Source organism: Protopterus annectens, chromosome 10.part0 (genome assembly GCF_019279795.1).
Source record: "Protopterus annectens isolate FY-2018-M chromosome 10.part0, PAN1.0, whole genome shotgun sequence".
Taxonomy (NCBI): domain Eukaryota; kingdom Metazoa; phylum Chordata; order Ceratodontiformes; family Protopteridae; genus Protopterus; species Protopterus annectens.
Window position 1 is genome coordinate 896,839,179 of NC_056744.1, and position 20,224 is coordinate 896,859,402.

General features: G+C 40.8%; 1 protein-coding gene across 1 annotated transcript in view; it reads right to left on the reverse strand.

Moving 5' to 3' along the window:
* The window catches only part of ARHGAP29 (Rho GTPase activating protein 29), a 1,010,462-nt gene extending 1,005,486 nt beyond the window's left edge, over window positions 1-4,976 (reverse strand). The window contains exon 1 of the mRNA XM_044085689.1: window positions 4,512-4,976. The gene's annotated coding sequence lies outside the window, so the exon portion shown is untranslated. The remainder of the gene's footprint in view (window positions 1-4,511) is intronic.
* Between the last annotated feature and the right edge of the window lie 15,248 nt (window positions 4,977-20,224).

A 20,224-nucleotide genomic window follows, 5' to 3' on the forward strand; every position in this document is an offset into this window, starting at 1 on the left:
AGTAACATGTTCTCACAGAAGACAGGAGTCAGTGCACAGCTAGACAGTAACATGTTCTCACAGAAGACAGGAGTCCGTGCACAGCTAGACAGTAACATGTTCTCACAGAAGAGAGGAGTCCGTGCGCAGCTAGACAGTAACATGTTCTCACAGAAGACAGGAGTCCGTGCGCAGCTAGACAGTAACAGGTTCTCACAGAAGACAGGAGTCCGTGCACAGCTAGACAGTAACATGTTCTCACAGAAGACAGGAGTCCGTGCGCAGCTAGACAGTAACATGTTCTCACAGAAGAGAGGAGTCCGTGCACAGCTAGACAGTAACATGTTCTCACAGAAGAGAGGAGTCCGTGCACAGCTAGACAGTAACATGTTCTCACAGAAGGGAGGAGTCCGTGCGCAGCTAGACAGTAACATGTTCTCACAGAAGACAGGAGTCCGTGCACAGCTAGACAGTAACAGGTTCTCACAGAAGACAGGAGTCCGTGCACAGCTAGACAGTAACATGTTCTCACAGAAGACAGGAGTCCGTGCGCAGCTAGACAGTAACATGTTCTCACAGAAGACAGGAGTCCGTGCGCAGCTAGACAGTAACATGTTCTCACAGAAGACAGGAGTCCGTGCGCAGCTAGACAGTAACATGTTCTCACAGAAGACAGGAGTCCGTGCACAGCTAGACAGTAACATATCCACAATGAAACATAGCCTGCAAAGGCCACACAGGTTAAAAAGAGATAAGAAAACAGATCTGATTTAGTCCAATCAAGAGTGCAAAGAAAGGTAACGATAGAAAAGCTGCATATTTAGCATTCCTGCTCAAGCTTCTGTTGGCCAAAGAGATGTTCTATGGATATTGAAAGAAAACAGACGTGGCACAGCTATATCACCAACATGAGGGAATAAGTAAGCATTTAAAAGGTCATCTCATCTGTCTGACAAGTTGAGTGAGGTCATCATCAAACAACAGAGCAAACTCCAGATCCAGAGACAATACATCTTAACAGAGCAAAGATTCTGCTGGATCAATATTAATTGTTTGTTTACTAAACAGTAGTGACTGCTAACATACCTAAACTTCAGGGCAGTCTGAAGACAATTTCCTTCTCTCAGTACATTTTTTCTCCCCATGTAAATCCCAGCAACTTTGATATGCTGCACAATAAGCCATTTAGAATACCTCAAAAGTCCTCATTTCCTATAAAGTTTTTAGTGCATGATTTCTAAGGCAGTTTACTACTTCTCCATAGAAAAACATCATTTTGATTGCAGGCAAGCCAAACACAAACAATGGAAAACAAGCAAATACAGGTAATACATGTGCTTCAGCAAGGTACTTTCAAGAACAAACCAATCTTTGATTTTAGGCAGTGGCAGAAATGAAGGAGGCAGAGGTGCAGTTATGCCTGGGACAACCAAAGAAATGTAATGAAAGCAAAGCAAATAGCCCGGAATCACAGTACGACCCACTACAACACTTAAATAAATTAAGAAGCAAACTTTGCAAGAAGTCTTTGCATGCCAAAAAATATGATGCTCTCAAAAGATCAAGGAAAGGGCACTAAAGCCAGTACAAGATAGCATGATCCCATGTTTTCAGACAGAATTTTGAGAATACTGCAAGACAACAGGTACAAAATGTTGTGCTCTCCTGAAGCATGCACTGAATGAGTGAAAAAGAGCTCTACAAGCTGGAAAACTCAACAAAGTTAAGCAAACATGCAATTTTAGCTGAGAATTTAGTGAGTATGCCACAACTAGAGATTTAAAAGCACATCAACAAGTGGGGATCACGAACACTGTAAACATCTACTATTATTTCAGGAAGTTCTGAGTAGTGGTACCTGGTAGGGTTTCTTTCCACCACACTTTTGTGACAAATGCAAAACATTTGTTCTTTGACTTTCTGTTACATTGGAAAACTATCAGCCTTAAGTCATGAGAAATGAAGAGCATATTCAGGCATATATGTGTTAAAAGGGGAACAAACTGATTGAAGGGCATTAGTCCGGTGGTATATTTAAATGAGGCAGTATCATCATGAAATGGAGGAGGCTAGTAAAGTCACTGAAGGATCAGCATCAAGAACAGGTATATCTGTTTATGACGATCCACAAGAGAAAATAATTAATAATAATAATGGTATGTCTACAGAATACAAGGCTGTGTATAAATCCAGAAGTTGGAGTCTAAAAGGCATAGGAAGCCTCATGGCTTCATGTTCCAAGTACAATCCAAGACAAGTAGGAGAAATTACGTTACAATACAACAAAAATGGGCCAAAGGCAACCGTTTCAGAGGACTTAAAGACAGGCAGACATTTCATCTAAAAACGGCACTTAAAAATACAAACAGCATTTATACCAAAAAAAAAAAAAAAAAAAAAAGAGAGATGCTGCTTCTACTGTACAAAATACCTGTTCAGCTACATGGACAGGAATGTATGCAATTCTGCAAGTTGCAAACACAGAAGCATGCACATATAATAAAGACAGTATTAGAGATGAGAACTTAAAATAATAAAAACTAAACAAAAAAACTTTTCTACAATGAGGCCGAAGAAATGCAGTACATTCTTCTTGGCAAAGGGCAACAAGAGTGGATATATTACAAATTAAATAAATATAAACATGGTGCCATGATTTTACAAGTCAGCAGCACATCACTACAAGCAGAAAAGACTGACATTCACAGCAGTCAGGAAAATACTAGTTCATTATGAAAATGGAATGGTATTAAAGTGTCTGAATTTCTCATAGGGATCACGTAACCTAAACCATTCATTAAACTGAAAATAGTGCACAAATATTTGTTTACATTGCAAAAAAAAAAAAAAAAGGATTTTAGATAACTGGTAACACAACTGGATTCTATAACTACATTCCATGTTACACAGAAAGGCAGACTGACAGCAGACCAGGCCTGCCTGAATCTGCTAGTCTGTTCACTTTCTTATCACTGCTGCAATTCCCACTAAACCAAGACAACAGATCTTTTCCTTTCTTTCCCTACTACCATAAGAAATCTTATGCCACTTCCTACACCATTCCAAGGAATGCCTTAGGTCTTGCCCTTGCATTTCTGAAATCACTTTCACCTTATTACATCAGCAACCATTAAGCTGCATTCGAGTAGTATGCAAAGACCAAGTTGATAGATGAATTCATTCACAGGACAGTATTAAAATTTGGAAATTCTACTGTCTATCTGTTAAAAGCAGCAGAGAAAGACAAAAGATAGACAGGTTGTGGTGAAAAAAAAAAACTTCTGCGGACAGTTTTCCCCTAAAAGAAAAGGTTTACATTTTTTCTTAATGGTTTTGCAGTGTGTGCATTCTGCAAATATCGAGAGTCATAAGAAGGCAACATTGTAACCTTTGACAAGTGAGTAGTGCAACAACCATTTGAACCCTTTTTGTTTTATCACACTCTCAAAAATCTGCAAGAATGAATGCACCAAATTAATGCAGCTTATGTTTGAAACACTTTCTGTATTTCAATGTCATTCAACAAATTGTATGTTGATTTTGTGCCAACACTTATCAGCTTCTTATGCCATAAAATAACATTTGTCTACATGCATTCATTTAAGTGCATTGGCCACTTTTGTTTTGTATTTGGTTACAGAAGCCTAAGTGAAGAGCATTATTATTAATCTGTTGTGTTTTTCAGATGCCTAATTACATTTCAGATGCGAAATTACATTTCGGTCATGGTAAACTGAAGGCGCACTGGAACCCGAAGTATTTTAATAAATACTGTATCATCCATCATTCCAAGAAATTTGCAAAAAAACATATAACTCATCACATTACTCCAAAAATACTAGTGCAGCTGAAACTATTTCAGTTTTGTCAGACTGAATCCATAGTTAAATTTCATACAAAACTATATTTAGATTTCTGTGAAGATCTACTCCACAACAGCAAGAAAGATCATCAAACACAATTACATTGTTTTTACAAAATCTAGTTTTTTGTTATTCAGATGTATGCAGCCAGACTACACAAACAATCATTCAGAGTCCCTGCCTGTATCCCTGAAACTACTAATTTATAACAGATTGTAGGCACCGAAAAATAAAAAACGATGGCTGTGTATTATCTGTACCTCACAACTGTCCCTGATTTTACCTCGTTTTTGGTCTGTTCTTCGTAAAATCAGTGCTTCTTTTCAGACAACTCGTTGAGGACTGCAGTCATTAAATAGTAGCAAACATGTGAGACTACTTCAGAAAGCACACGCTAATGCAAAATATGTTTAGAACAGCAATGTTTGGGGGCTTGCCCTGTCTCCCAAAACTATTTATGGCTCTGTCCCCGATCCCTGGGATAAAAGGCTGAGAGGTACGGTGCTAAACAGTGATATCAATTTACACAAAAGTAACGCACAATAATAAGGATTAAATTAATTTCCAATGCAATGCTAACACCACAACTCAACGTTATTAAACCATAGTCCATAAAAGTTCTGATGGATCCTGTGTATTTCGAACCTCTTTCTTCACATATGCACTTACCACAAAAAAGATGGCACTTGCGACAAATTAGATACAAGGTTACTGGAAAGATTCTTAGTGACTTGATGTCTCTTCCTTCCTGTCACCAAACTCTGCGATGTGCGATCAAGCCAACCTGTTGCAATCTATCTGCGGTCGCTACGTATTTATTTATATTCACTTTAAAGTGGCAGTCTGTGCTACTACTGTTGCACTCCCTTGTCAGATTGGTAGGTTCCGTCAGTCACTCCACTACAAGAGATTTTACTAGGTTTCTGTAGGGTCTTTAGCGAGAAATTAGTAAAACAAATACAGGAAAGCATTCTTAGCAGACACCAAGCAGACGGGGAAAGTCTATGGGGGTCAGAAAGTGGATTGCGTATGAACAGACCCAGCAGCCAATTAATAGACTCAAAAAAACACATGAATCTCCCCCATTACAGACCAAACCCGTGTAATTCACGTTTAATACTCCACAAATGCGCAGCAAACCAGTAACAAGCCCACCCATACCCAATACTTGATCACGCCCTAATGAAACGTGAAATACGTAATGAATATTCATGAGATTATCTTTAACGCAACTGGTTATGGGTAGGTACGAAATTAATGAGATGTATTTAAGTGGTAGGTCTGAAAGGATTAGATGACAATTGTAGTGTAGGGGTATTGGATAAAGGAGCTATATTATAGCTAGCCAGGAGCAGCTGATGAAGCGAAAGAAGATTGGGCACGCTATTTTGCCGTTGATTTGTCGTATCATAAAAGAATGATGAGAACATTTTGCCAGAAAAGAGACCCCAGATCCGTGACATAAACGGTTTGGAATTAAGCTGGAAATCCGTGATATATAGGTTGTCTAGAGCGAAGACGTCACCTAAATCTGCAATCAGAGAGTCTTTTTAAGCATACCTGACATTTATTCCGAATTTCACAGAATGTGTAGATTTTTGTCTCATATTTTAGACTGTATATTATAAAGCGTGTGGTTTTCTGGAAAGTAATTGAGAAGTGAAGTCGCTACATAATGACATACTTTTGAGTTTCACAATGCATGTTAATGTAAAACCCTCGACATTTTAAGAACAATATTTTAAATTTATCACTGATTCTGGGCCTTTGTGCCCCTATTATTTTTGGTTTTGTCCAGAATTTTTGTGCTAAGAAGTTGAGAAGTATCTCTCAACTGTCCCTGATTTTTTGGTCAAACTTTACCTCTTTTCTTAACGCGAGATGTTGGGAGCAAAGGTTACACTTAATTAACAAGTAGCTAATGCACCTTCTCCTGTTTTGTCAAAATATCAAGTTAATGGTACTAATAATTACGAAAATGTGCATGATTATTATTTTATTTGTTAACCGGGAAAGTCCCAATTGGAACGTAGCCAGTTTTCAATGGAGGCCTGGGGAGAAACTCTCCAGACGCATGTTATTTCTTGATTTGAGAATGATTATGGACGATTAGCGCTTTACCAGACTTATTATAGCAATTATTGTAGTACATAAAACTGCTACAAGCACTAAACGTTCTACAAGGAAACGGCTCCGGTACTTATTAATGTCCATCCCTCCAGGCATGTCTAAAGGTCACTTCCCTGTGTATTCTCCTATTAACCTGGTGAACTTGGCCATCCTGAGGCAATGTAGCAACTGCCTCATGTACACTGACAACGCTCTCCTTTTACCCCACCCAACACTTAGACTTGTGAGAGATGCACTTCTATATCCAAATTGGACGCCACACACTCTCCAGCCAAGACTGGAATAGCTGGTCAGGAGGAGAAGGTCAGCACTTGCACCACACCACATAGCCCTCCAGAACATACACCAGCATTGCCTTCACATAAAAACACAAACCACACACCCACATTCGCGGAGGCTCTCAATAAAAATCTAACCAAACAGCAGAGACTTCCAAGGCAGAAATGCACTTGACCACCACGACACAACAGTAATCACGAGATACAGAACCCTCCTAAACAGTGTGCCACTCAACCAAAGCCCCTGAGGCAAAACAGCATGCCCAACACCCTAGTCATAGGTGACCATTGAGGCACACTGATGTCACACTCACTAGGTTGAATACGGCAAAAGCAGCAGTCAGTTGCCTGTCAGGTGCCAGGATCCGCCACATAATGCACGCATTCAGGTCCCTCAACAACAGGTAAAAGTATGACTCTGTCATTATACATGTGGGTGTGAATGACCTGAGACGTACCTCCCTGGCCTACATGAAAGGAGAGATGGAGGAACTCTCAGGTTATGTAGCCCAGGCGGGTATGACCCTAGCCCTGAGCAGCATCCTACCATCACCCAGAATGATACCACAGTACAAGCAGAAAATGATTGATTTCAACAATTGGCCAAGTTTCTGGTGTCATTCTAAGGGGATCCAGTATCTGTCTGCCTGGGATGACATGATTGACAGACCTTGATGCTTTGCCAGAGATGGCCTGCATCTGTCACCCTTGGGCTTCTGGATACTGGCCAAGGCTCTTGCCACCCTATAGTGCCTTTTTTTAGGCGGTGTTCCAAAGACCAAATTACCACCATAACAGCTACAAATAAATGCAATTTGAGGGTCATGCTGTCAACGCTAGAAGTCTACATCTCAAAATGCACTTGCTCAAAGTACTCCTTAAAATGGAGAACATTGACATGTGTGCTGTAACAGAGACCTGGTTCAAGGCAGCAGAAAGCACCCCTGCACTACTAGGCTACAACTCATTCCACACCTTTCGGCCCCAAAAGTTGGACCGAAGCACCAAAGGCGGTGGTGTTTCCATATTCATAAAGAATGCGCACACCTCCAGACTGATAGCCCAACATAACGCATCTGAGATACTTCAGGTGCAGCTAACATTGGGTAAGATAGCGATTCAGGTTGTAGCCTGCTATAGGTCCCCAACCATGTCCCAAGATTCACATTCCACATTCCTAAGCACCCTGGAGAATATTAGGATCCAACCTAACACTCATACTGGGTGACTTCAACTACCCCTCCATTAACTGGGAAAACTACTCCTGTACCAATACACTTGCCCAACACTTTCTGGAATTCATTAATTCCAATGCCCTGGACCAGTTTGTTCTTACCCCCACTAGAGGTAGTAACATCCTTGACCTGGTCATTACTAACATGGATGACCGTTGCTCTACACCAATAGTCAACTCCTCCTTGGTTAGATCCGATCATACGTTAATCACCTTGGAAATCCACAAAACTTCCTCCACCTCAACAAAGGTAACTACCATGAAAAACTTCTCCAAATCTAACTTTGGGCTCCTAAAAACAGAGGTGGCTAACTGCATGGCACCCATGCGAATGGTGAATAGTTGCATGACCGCCAATCATACACCAATGCACTGTACGAACACATACACAAATGCATGGATCTCGCCATACCCAATAGAGCTAAGACGCTCACCTCAAAAAAAAAAAGGAAGCCAATCTGGTGGCCCCCTGCCATAAACAAACTCTGCAACAGAAGGAGGAAACTGATGTGGAATAAGGTGAAGTCCCAAGACTTGAAAAGCTCCATTATCAGCCTCAACAAAAGGTTGCGATCCCTCATCAAATCCTCTAAAGCTAGCTATGAAAACATAATTGCAGCAGATATAAAAGACAACCACAAGGCCTTCTATAGTTACGTAAAGAATCTCCATGGCAACACCCAGATTTGCTCTGAGCTACTGCACAATGGTACCTCCTATACAGAGCCAACAGATATTGCAAATATACTGGCAGACAGATTCAGTGCTAACTATACCCACCCCCCCCCAAAGGACCAAGCACATTACCAGTAGATTGCCAGGCATCCAGTATTACTGCTGCACAGGTTAAAACAGCACTGTCCAAGGCTAGGAATACAGTTTCTATGGGACCTGACAGTGTCCCTGGCTGTGTTCTACATGAACTACAGAGTGAACTGGCACCTCACCTGTGTGCCCTGTTCAATCACAGCCTCACCTCAGGCTTTGTTCCTACCGAATGGTGCACTGCTACAGTCATCCCTCTCTACAAATGAAGAGTGACTACAGACCCCAGGAACTATTGCCCCATTAGCCTGATGAGTCTGATATGCAAAGCTATGAAACACATCATTATGGACCTAATAACCAAGGATATAGGGAATCTCCAAACTCTGGATCCTACACAGTTTGGTTTTGTGAAGGGTAGATCATGCCTGCTCAACTTGGTCGACTTCTTTGAGTCAGTCACCAGAGCTGTGGATGAAGGAAGGTAAGTTGGTTTATACAGCCTACCTTGATCTGGCCAAGGCCTTTGATACCATTCCCCACTTAGGAATCAGAAAAACTTACTAAGCTAGGCATCAACCCCTATATCACTAGGTGGGTTGCAAACTGGCTTACAGAACCCACAGTGTGAAAGTAGCTGACTCAAGTCAGACTGCCAAACGGTCACGAGTGGAGTCCCACAAGGTTCGGGCCTGGGTCCTCTCCTGTTTGGTATCTACTTCTCTGAAGTCCAGGCCAACACAAACGGACTCTGGCTGACAAAGTTCACAGATGATTGCAAGTTGGGAGCTATTATTAACTCCCCAAGTGATGTTGGCATCCTACCAAAAGACCTCAATGAGACCAACGACTGGTGTCAGAACCATGGCCTTAAGCTCAATGCCAAAAAATGTGTCTTCATCCCCTTTGGGAAAAACCTGGTTCCCTTGAAATACCACATTGATGGTAGTTCAGTGAACACAGAAGGCATTATAAGAGATCTGGGAACACAGGTTGACAACAACCTCTCTTTTGACCACCACGTTGCCACTGTGGTCAGAAAGTACTTCTATGTGGCATATCTCATTACTAAGAGTTTTGCATCCAGGAAGAAAGAGGTCATTGTCTCCTTCTACTCTTCCCTCATTAGGCCAATCATTGAGTACAATGCCCCATTTGGCATGTACCTCATTAGACACCTGCAACAACTGGAGAGGCTACAAAAGTACCTCACAAAGAGGATCCTAGGCCTTAAACACTTGTCCTATATGGACAGACAAAAAAACACCAACTATTCTCTGTCTCATATTGCCTACTTAAGAGATGATCTCTGCTTGACTTACAAAGCCATGTCTGACCCAGCTCTGTTAGAAATCTAAAGAAATCCCAGTCCCTCTGCACCACACGCTCCAGAGACCTCAACTTCATTACCACAATCAACAGAACATGCTGGAGGGACAGATTCATAAGCCAGAGACTGCCCATGCTATGGAATAGACTTCCCATGCATGTCAAGCAGACCATCTCACTGGCCCTCTTCAAGAGAAATCTTGATGAGTGGATGGGAAATAGAAAATTCATCCCGGGGATCACTCCAGTGGCTCTACTCGACAGAGGCACTAGGAACTAAGGTTGGGTGGCACGATGCCAGGGTATTCCTATAGACTAGGCTTGTAAAGGCTCCAGGGCCATTAGCCTAGTACACACTTATGAAAGCTGTTGAGAGCTGTGCTGTGCAGGAGTTGAGAAAACCCTGGAGTCCAGTACCCCAGTCTGTATCGTTATCATCTCTCACTTTTTAACAGGACAGTTCCTATTTGTGCAGCTATGCTTTGGAGAGAAATGCAAAAGTGGCAAATGCTACAAGAATTTATTTTTAGAATAAAATAACATTTCAAAGTTTCATGTAAGAATTGAATAAAACGGTTGTTTTGCATCTGAAATCCTTAGTATTATATGAAAATATGCAGATTACTGAAATTCTGTAAGAGTAAGCTTCTATTTTGATACCAAATTGAAGTCTACTCCTTTGCACTCGTGGGCATGGCTTGTCTTTCAAAATTAAGTTTCTATAAAAATGTCCCACTTTGAGCATCTAAGAATATGTCAACCCTACCCAGTTAAACACTTTGAGTTATGATGGTGAGGTTTTGCTGATTAACCATGAAGAACAGGAGGTAGAAAATGGCAGGTTAGGTGAGCTGAACATTGAAATAACAGGGCATTGTTATATTTGTCACTTTTTCTTGTTTGCTGAGGGACAAAACAGTTTAATGCAAAGAAGTTGCATTAAAATGCATAACTGTAAAGCGATGTATTATCTACTTTTTTTTTCCCGTCTTTTGCTTACTTACCATCATCCCTCCCTTAAGTCAGCTGGAACATTCAGTACCCACCAGCAACAGTGGGTCTCTGAGTAAAGTAATCCAGCCATCCACTGGGTGTTACTTCTTTTGGCCACTGACGTGCTTCTTGTAGTGACAGCTCCTTGATGTGTATACCTGCTTTCATATATGCACTGTTTCTGGCTACAGCAATGCATGCTGATTGTGTTTATTCCAAGCTACAGTGCTATGCACTGCTTCGGAAGGACTGCCTGTCCAGTCCTTGCACAAGATGTGTTACCCTGATCTTGGTCAGGTGGAATACCTTCTGTTGTACAATGGCAAATGACACCATTGTACTTCTACCAAGATGGGTAGCAGGCTTTTGCATATCAGTCCTGTCCCCATTCAGCATATTCTCCAGTCCCTGTACTGTGATTTGAACTCAGATCATTAGTCAAGTCTGCATCCTCCTTTTAAGAACCAGTGATCAAGCCTTACTTTGTTAAAAAGTACTAGAAAAACTCTTTAAGAAACTGCATTCATGAAAAATTATGCATTTTAATACTTTTAACTGGCAAACTCAGTGATTTTTGCAGGGTATGCGTCTTTCTTCTCTTGATCACTAGAAGTGTTGATGCTTATCTGCTATTCCCATAAGTCTTACCTCATTAGAACAGGAGACTGTACATGTGTGTTTGTGTTGGAGAGTGGAGGGCAGAAACCAGAGTCCAAGTTCCTGCATCTAACTCATGTAAAGTGATGGTCACAGAAGAAGGACTACCTTTCTAGCACTGATAAAATTAATGTAACCCACTCGTTTTTTTGCAGGTTTGTTCATGCCTTTTGTGATTGATCACCCAAAACCTTAACATTAATGTTGGCAGACAAAGTATTTACAAAAGATAGATGATATCTCATTGCTTAGCTTCAGTGTAAAATAACTGCTGTTAAGCAAACAGACTTTTTTAGTTGTGCTGCTTTGGGACAATGGGGGTGCTTATTTTTCACCATTCCTAGTGAATTTAGTTAGAAGTGGCAAGTGTTACGGAGGAGCATAGTGCCCTTGTAGTGATTTTACATTGTACCATGAGGTTGTGCATCATGTGGGGAGTACAGAAACCATGTGACTACATATAAGTAGGCATTTGTACAGCTTTTTAGTTTCCATTTTCCTTAGGATATTCTATTCTGTATTCTTGTGGACAAGCCTCATTTCATATGGAAATGATCAACTGCAGTGTTAGTGGGCAAGGTTGTTTACTGAGCACCTCATGGCACTTCCTACTCATTTGGTCATAGATTAGTACTAGGCTAACTGCCCTTGTGGGTCATTTTAAAAGTAGCCAGTTACCCCATGTAAGAATCAAACCCTGCATCTTGTGTCTGTAAGGTCTTCTTCTTTCAGCTGCTCCCATTAGGTGTCGTCACAGTGGATCATTTGTTTCCATTTCTTCCTGTCCTCTGCATCTTGCTCTGCCACACCAACCAACCTGCATGTCCTCTTTCACCACATCCATAAAACTTATCTTAGGCCTTCCTGTTTTACGTGGCAGCTTCATCCTTAGCATCTTTTTCCCAATATACTCTGCATCCCTCCTCAGCACATGTCCAAACCAACGTAATCTTGCCTCTCCGGCTTTGTCTCCAAACCCTCCAACCTGGGCTGACCCTCTAATATACTTATTCCTAATCCTGAATAGAAACGGAAAATAAAAAATCCGGACCACGTAGTGCAGTAACTGTTCTGTATTAAAACACACCAATCAAATAACTAAGCACTTTCGCTATAAAAATAGCTTCATCAGAGTCAAGTTTAGTTCACATTTCTATCCACTTAAATGGTGCACATCTACCAATCATCATTCATCAATTACTACTGCCTCAAAAACACATAATTTCCTCTCATGAATAACTAATAAAATAGTTGTTATAGCTACAAGAGTTAAACGCTATGTTTAAATTCATATTCCAAACTCTTCAATACTTCTATAAATAATATGTACAAAAATACAGAAAAATATATACAAACATATATAAATGTATATTTGTATAAGGATGTATTATATAGAACCAACCATCTACTGAAATCAAATACTTAGAATTAATTATGACATTTGCCCTTTATTTTAAAACCGGCTTGATGGAAATACTGTCATTCAATCCAGGATGGAAGGTGGAGGTGCCCTCTCCCCATTTGACAGTTTGGGACCTGTCAGAAAGATAGCTGGAGAACCAAGAGAGTGTTTTGTGGGAGAGATTGAGATTAGACAGATGATTTAGAAGGTGGGTGTGGGAGATGGTATCAAAAGCTTTAGATAAGTCCAGCAGAACTGAGGATACTAAATTACCGGAGTCGTGGGCTAAATTGACAGTATGTAAGAAGGAGAGAAGGGCGGTGTTGGTATTATGTCCTGGGCTGAAGCCGTGTTGGGTAGGAGAGAGTAGCTGGTGTTTGGTAAGGAATGGCAAGAGCTGAAGGTGGATGCATTTTTCAAGGAGTTGAGAGAGGGGAAAGGATGGCTATGGGGCGGAAATTAGATACGTTACAGTTTTTGCCACCTTTGTGAAGTGGAAGAATATATGCAGAGCACCATAGTTTGGGTACATAGGATTCAAGCAGGGATCTATTGATCAGGATGCTAATAGGGAGAGCAATACCATCGGAGGCTATTTTTAAAAAGGAGGAGGGAATGTTGTCGGGGGCATTGGAGCAAGGCTTTAGTTTATAGAGTAGCTTATTTGGTAGGTGGTTTGAGTTCGAAAGTAGGGGGGAGAGGAGGGAGAGGATGTTTGGTTGGGGTGGGGTTGAGGGTTGTTGTTGGTAAAGGTCTTGGTTAGCTCAGCAATAGAAGTGGTGAAGATGATGTTGAATAGGCAATTTCAAGGTCTGATTTGCTGGTGTTGGGGCAGGGATTGTTTTTAGTACCTGCCCTAAGGAGAAAGTTGATAGAGTTCCAACTTTTTTGGGGGTTTTTTGCATGACTTGTTTGCATTTTGATGTAGTAGGACTTTTTATCTTTGATAACTTGTTTTTTGGCAAAGTTTCTTAGTTGTTTGTATTTAAGTAAGATGTCTGGTTGTTTAGTTTGGAGGTATGTTTTCCAGGTTTTATCTCTTTGTAGCATAATCTCTTTGGTAAGCCATGGGGTGGTCTTAGTTTAAACTCATTTTGTTCTTACTGAAGCTAGGGAGTTAAGGACATTTAAGAAAGTTGAATTGAAAAAGTCAACGGCTGAGTCTAATGGAAGAGTTTTCAGGGGGTTCCAATTGGTATTCCTCAATGAATCAGAGAAAGTAGTAGGGTTAAAGTTAGAGAGGTTCCAAGTGTGGATAAACTGGTGGGAGTGTGGGGGGGTGAGGGAAGCTTGATGGGTGAAGGCAGGGAAGTGGTCTCCTAATGGGTCTGGTATGACACCAGATTGTAACACTTTATTGGAATGAGATACTAGGATCCAGTCTAGTATGGAGCCTGCGAGGGTTGGTTTTGTTGGGTCTAATGATGGTGTTAGTAAGTTGAGTGTAGTTAAATAGATTGATTAACATGGTGGGGTTAGGGTTGTTGATTTTGTTCCAGTCTATATTTACATCACCCAATATGTAGGTTCCCAGTTTAATATTTGATGAGGCCCAGGACAGGATTTCTTCCAGGGTGTTTTCTAAAAATTCTTTCATAAGTAACATGGTCATTCAAAATTTCATGCATCCTATCCAATAATAATAATAATAAAACTGACGCTATGGTCCTAAGTTACAATTTGACAGCCCCTAAATTGGCCATGGCTTTAGAAAAAGGATGGAACTCTTGTCTTGATATTGATAATAAAACTCTATTAGGCTATAAGCCAAAGGTAGTCTTTATCAGAAGAAAAAATATCAAGGATTTGCTTGATAAGCAATAGAGTGCTAATAGATACCAGATTTCTTCAATGACAAAATGTGGGGCTTGAAAATATTGTAGGCACAGCAATGATGGGTCGTATGTGATGATTAGGACTATAAAGCTTCTATTGCTTGCCCTGGAAATGTAACTGCAATACATCTATGCTGGTATATGTGGCAATGTGCACCGCCTGTGAAGCCTATTATGATGGCTTTCTTTAAGTCCACAAAGACACACTGCATCTCCTTCTGACCTTCTCTGTACTTTTCCATCAACACTCTCAGAGCAAACATCGCATCTGTAGTGCTCTTTCCTGGCATGAAACCATACTGCTGATCACTAATCATCACCTCCCTTCTTAACCTAGCTTCCACTACTCTTTCCTATAACTTCATGCTGTGGCTAATCAGTTTAATCCCTCTGTAGTTACTACAGCTCTGCACATCACCCTTATTCTTAAAAATCGGTACCAAAACACTTTTTCTCCATTCCTCAGGCATCCTCTCACTTTCCAAGATTTCATTAAACAATCTAGTTAAAAACTCCACTGCCATTTCACCTAAACACCTCCATGCTTCCACAGGTATGTCATCTGGACCAACAGCCTTTCCATTCTTCATCCTCTTCATAGCTATCCTTACTTCCTCCTTGCTACTCCACTGCACTTCATGATTCACTATCAGCACATCATCCAACCTTCTCTCCCTCTCATTCTCTTCATTCATCAGCCCCTCAAAGTACTCTTTCCATCTGCTCAACACACTCTCTTCACTTATGAGTACGTTTCCCTCATTATCCTTTATCACCCTTACCTGCTGCACATCTTTCTTAGCTCGGTCCCTCTGTCTAGACAATCGGTACAGGTCCTTTTCTCCCTCCTTAGTGTCCAACCTTTCATACGCCTTATCCTTAGCCTTTGCTACCTTTCTCTTTGCCATGCACCTTATCTCCTTATACTCATGTCTACTTTATTCATCTCTCTGACAATCCCACTTCTTCGCCAGCCTCTTTCTCTGTATACTTTCCTGTATGTCCTCATTCCACCACCAGGTCTCCTTGTCCTCCTTCCTCTTTCCAGATGTCACACCAAGCACCTTTCTAGCCATCTCCCTTACTAGCTCTGCTGCAGTTACCCAGCTATTCAGTAACTATTCACTGTCACCCAGTGCCTGTCTTAACTCTTCCCTTCTTGTGTCTGTAAGGTAAACACCTTTAATTATTATGCTACCCCTCGGAACAGAGAGCAGTTTGGTTACTCCGCTGAAAACTGGCTTGATGGCAGTTGCATTGAGTATGGGTTGCAATTTCTCTTTATATCACTGAAAATGCACAGTGCAGCATAATTTTAATCTTGAGCTTGTAACAATATCCACTTTATCAGGGAGAACTGAATTATATATGCTATACTGTAAATGGGAATAATGATTAAAGAGTGTTACTGGTAACAAAATGTAAACCAGAAATGTTGGCATGCAACCCCTAGGCGAGACACAGATCTGTCACTTCTTTGGCAACCCAGTAATGTAGAGGAATTCAGTAAAAGCTATGTTTTCTTTGTAGCACCACCATTGGAGCCTTAGTAACTTCATGCAGTTACTAACCAGTTTATATCCTCCTTTGCCACTTTAATCCTATGTAACCTTTGTTACTCAGACTCCAATTTTAACATAGTTAATGAAAGAAATCATATAAACTGACAGACAAGGATCTGTGTATTTCCAGAAAAAAAACAGTTGTTATGTTAGTGAAAAAAAATACATAATTTGATAGGGAAGAACCCATATTGCATAATGCAGAACCTCTGCAAAATATTCCAGCTACTAAAGAAATTAAGAATGCTTGTTTAGAGGTTGAGAGAGAAACCTTTAGTTACAAACTGCTTAAGAAAAGAAAGAGAATCTGAACAGAGTCCTAGGTTTTCTTCTGTAAGGTCAAAACAGAGGGCTAGTCAGAAACGGGGCTCAGGTGTTTAGATACACAAGTTACTGAAGTAAAACGTAAGGAACTTCCTGACATGAATAGAAGAAAATCATTGCCATGAGTTGCTGTTTCTAATGAAAAATAGGAGAAGAAAGACTTATACTAGTATTTCTGCACTAGAGAATGCAAAGCAAGAGAAGACCTGTCCAGAGTAGAAGAAGAAACACACACCTATCCAGAGTAGAAGAAGAAACACATGCATAAGATAGATATTCACCATTGCAGTAGCCTAAGCAATATTGGTCTTAAACCCTGCAGCAGACAGCTTATTGAAGATTTGCAAGCCTTCCAAGCATTCCAGCTACCAAGGGCTCATACTGATGTCCATATAAAAGGGAGCTGGAGCTGCAAAAGCTAAAGGAGTTTTTTGCTTTCAAAGTTAGTGCTTCTTTGACTGTCCCTGTAAATCTGTCAGTCGGCTAGCATTCCTTCAAAATACTGGCAGACAAGTCCCTGTTGGGAAAAGCCTTCCTGTTTTATGAGGAAAACTTGTAGTTTACTTTTTTTTTTTCCTGCCAGATAATTTATCTTTTACTGTGATACATATGGTTTTGGACTGTCTTTGCATGTTTGAACTGATGCTTGTGTAAACCTTTCACAAGGAAAAGTTTTTATTTTTACTAAAAATTTATTCAGGTTTTAATCTTTTTCTGTGTGTGTGCGTGTTTTGGACAGGATATTATGCTTGTGGGTTTACCTCAGAATCACTTCTTTTCTTCTAGTCACTTTACCGACTTGCATAGCTATACTACTGTCTTTTCTCACTTTTTCAGATTACTGGTGGAGCAGCCTTTGGTCTCTGCAGATGCGCTTTCCCCTGCATGCAAAAAGAAGAAACTTGTTAAGGAGTCTTGGGGTTAGACCAGCTCCAATGTTGCCTCAGCCACTGGTGGGTGACTGCTGTGGCTGTTGGTTGTTCCTCAGATCACCATCCTTCCCCCTACTCCTAGTGTAACCCTGCAAGCCACCAAAGACTGGCAAATGTGGCTGTAAGGATGCCTTTGGCAGACAAGGAAGAGTCACTTTTGTCTGTGTCAGGGGAAGGGCAGGTGAAGGGTCTTCACTTGGATGTGATAGGGATGTGCTAATTGGGTCCAGTATGCATAAGGGTCAGATTTTTTTAAGGAGTATGTGCTTAGTGAGAAAAATTTCCAGTCTTCTATTTATTTGCATGCACAAGATAGATGTAGTCAGATTTGACAAGGAACTTATTTGTGCTTTTCCCTTGCCTTCTGTCCCTCTTATTCTGACAGGAGTTTTCAGTCAGAAGAGTAGACCTTGCAGGAAGAGGGCTGTAAGTCAGGGGGTTCTACTCAGTCTGTGCATTTGGATTCTAGTGAAGGTATAACCTCAGGTATAATGTTAACGAAAGAACTTTCATCAGCTGGGAAATCTAACATGAAAGAGATTTTTCAGTAGGACCAGAATAAGATTCCTCTGCTACAGAAATGTATTATGATTTGATACTGTTGCTCATGCCTAAGGCTACTCCTTTTCCTCCTATATTGCCAGCTGTAGAGAAATATTGTATGATTGCCTTAAATATTGGAGACTTTTTCCAGCCACCAAGACTCTCTAGCAACTCTTCAGGAATTTCTACTCAATATGGGTTTTCAAATCAACTTACATAAGTATTTTCCTCATCCCTTCCTACAGAAAGAAGTCCTTGAGGTATTCACTGGACTCTGCCTTGGGAAGAACTTTTTGTCCTCCAGACAAATCAGAGAAGTTTCAGCATATTTTTTGTGAGTTTCTCCATCTGGACTTCAGCTTTTGTAAGGGAGTTTCTCAGGATACTGAGGTATGAGGCATCAATGAAACCCATCCCACCCTTTGCTAGATTACACATGAGGAAAATGCAGTGGTACCTCAGATCATTCTGGATGTATCTACACCCTTTGACTGTTCAGGTTCCAGTTCTGGGGTTTGTAAAGTGGGAGCTGAAATGGTGGGTAGACCAGATAGCTTGCAATCCAGTTTTTCTATTATTTTATTTATTTGCAGTTGGTTAACCAGGATAGTCCATTGGACCAAAATAACCCATTTTCAATGGAGTCCTGGGGAGAAAAGCTCCAACACAAAGATTACAGCAATTTACAATTTAACTATTTCTGGTTCTAAGACAAAAAAATTACTGAGGTTATTTATTTATTTTTTTTTGTTACATTTAGTAGAAGAAGAACATTGCTCTAGTAAATATACGGTTTCTTAAGATGAAATAGTAGGATTAGAGGATAATAAGCTAATTGCAGTAGGCTTAGAATTTGCTAGATGCAAATATGAAGTTGTTGTCTGGAATATATGAGATAGATGGCTGTAGGAAGTGGAGAATAGACTATGAGGGGTGGGAGCAGGAACATTCCCATGTGAATGTTAGATGTGAGTGAAGGGATTTTTTAAAGGATGGGAGGCTAGTGATGGTACGAATGGAGGGAGGGAGTTCCATAGGCGTGCTAGGGAAAAGGGTAGGAGGTTTTGTCCTGGGGGGGCGAAGGGGTTTGTACACTTCTATTAGGTTTTGATTGCTAGATCTTAGGAGCCTTTGTGGGTGGTGCATTTTAAAGGTAGAGGAGAGGGAGGGGTGGAAAATGAGTTTGTGTGCATAGGTGAGCTGAGTATAGGGAGAGGTAGTTGGGAAGCTCTAGCCAGTTTAGTTTGTGGAGAGGTGCACAGTGATGGGTTGATGATTTGTTGCTAGTGGCAAATTTGGCAATTTTATTATAACAAGAGGACAGTTTTGTTTTGAGAGATGATTGTAGGTTTGTTAGGAGAGGGGCACCATAAAGGAGGGAAGGTATGATAAATGTAGTAGAGAGAGTGAGCTTAGTAGCTGTAGTGAGGTATCGATTGTGTCGGTAGAGCATGCCAAGTTTTTGGTGGGTTTTTTTATGTTTAGTTGTAGATGCGAATTGAATTTAAGCTTGTCATCGATCTGGACTCCTAGTAGTTTGGTTTCAGATACCAGTGCAAGAAGTGTACTATTTTGGCTGGTGATGGAGAATAGTTTTCTATCAATGGTGTTGGTTTTAGAAGGGGTAAATATCATACGTTTGGTTTTTGCCGCATTGAGTGCTAGATGATTGTCTTTCATCCACTGTTCTGTGGAAGAGAAGGCATCTTGAGTCAGCTTTAAGAGAGTCTGGATGGATGAGACAGCACAGATGATTGTAGAATCATCTGCATATTGAATAATGTTTGCATATGGGATTGAGCGGAAAAAATGAATATATTGAAGAGGAGGGGACCCAGTATGGAACCCTGTGGGACACCTGTGGGGGTGTTAAGGAAATAGGTGGCTTTTTTCCATTTGATAGCTTGTTGCCTGTTGGAGAGGTAGCTGGTGAACCAATTGAGAGATGAAGGTTAGATAGTTTAGTAAGGAGAAGGTTATGAGAGATATTGTCAAAGGCCTTAGAGAGGTCAAGTAGGATGGTAGATACAGTAAAGCCAGAATCTCTAGCTTTATTCACAGTTTCTAGGAAAGATAGGAGGGCAGTCATAGTGCTGTGATTGGGTCTGAATCCATGTTAGGTGGGAGTTAATAAGTTGTTGTTTAAGAGATAGGGAAGGAGTTGAAGATGGATGCATTTCTGTAGGTGTTTTGAGATGGGAGAGTGGATGGCGATGGGCCAGAAGTTGGTGATATTAGTATTGTTGCCTCCTTTGTGCAGGGGAATGATGAAAGCCTTTTTCCAGAGTTGGGGAACAAGACCTTCTTGGATAGAGTGATTAGGATGCTGATTGGGAAGGCAATGGCTTCAGCAGCAATGCTGAGGAAGTATGAGGGAATGTTATCGGGGGCATTGGTG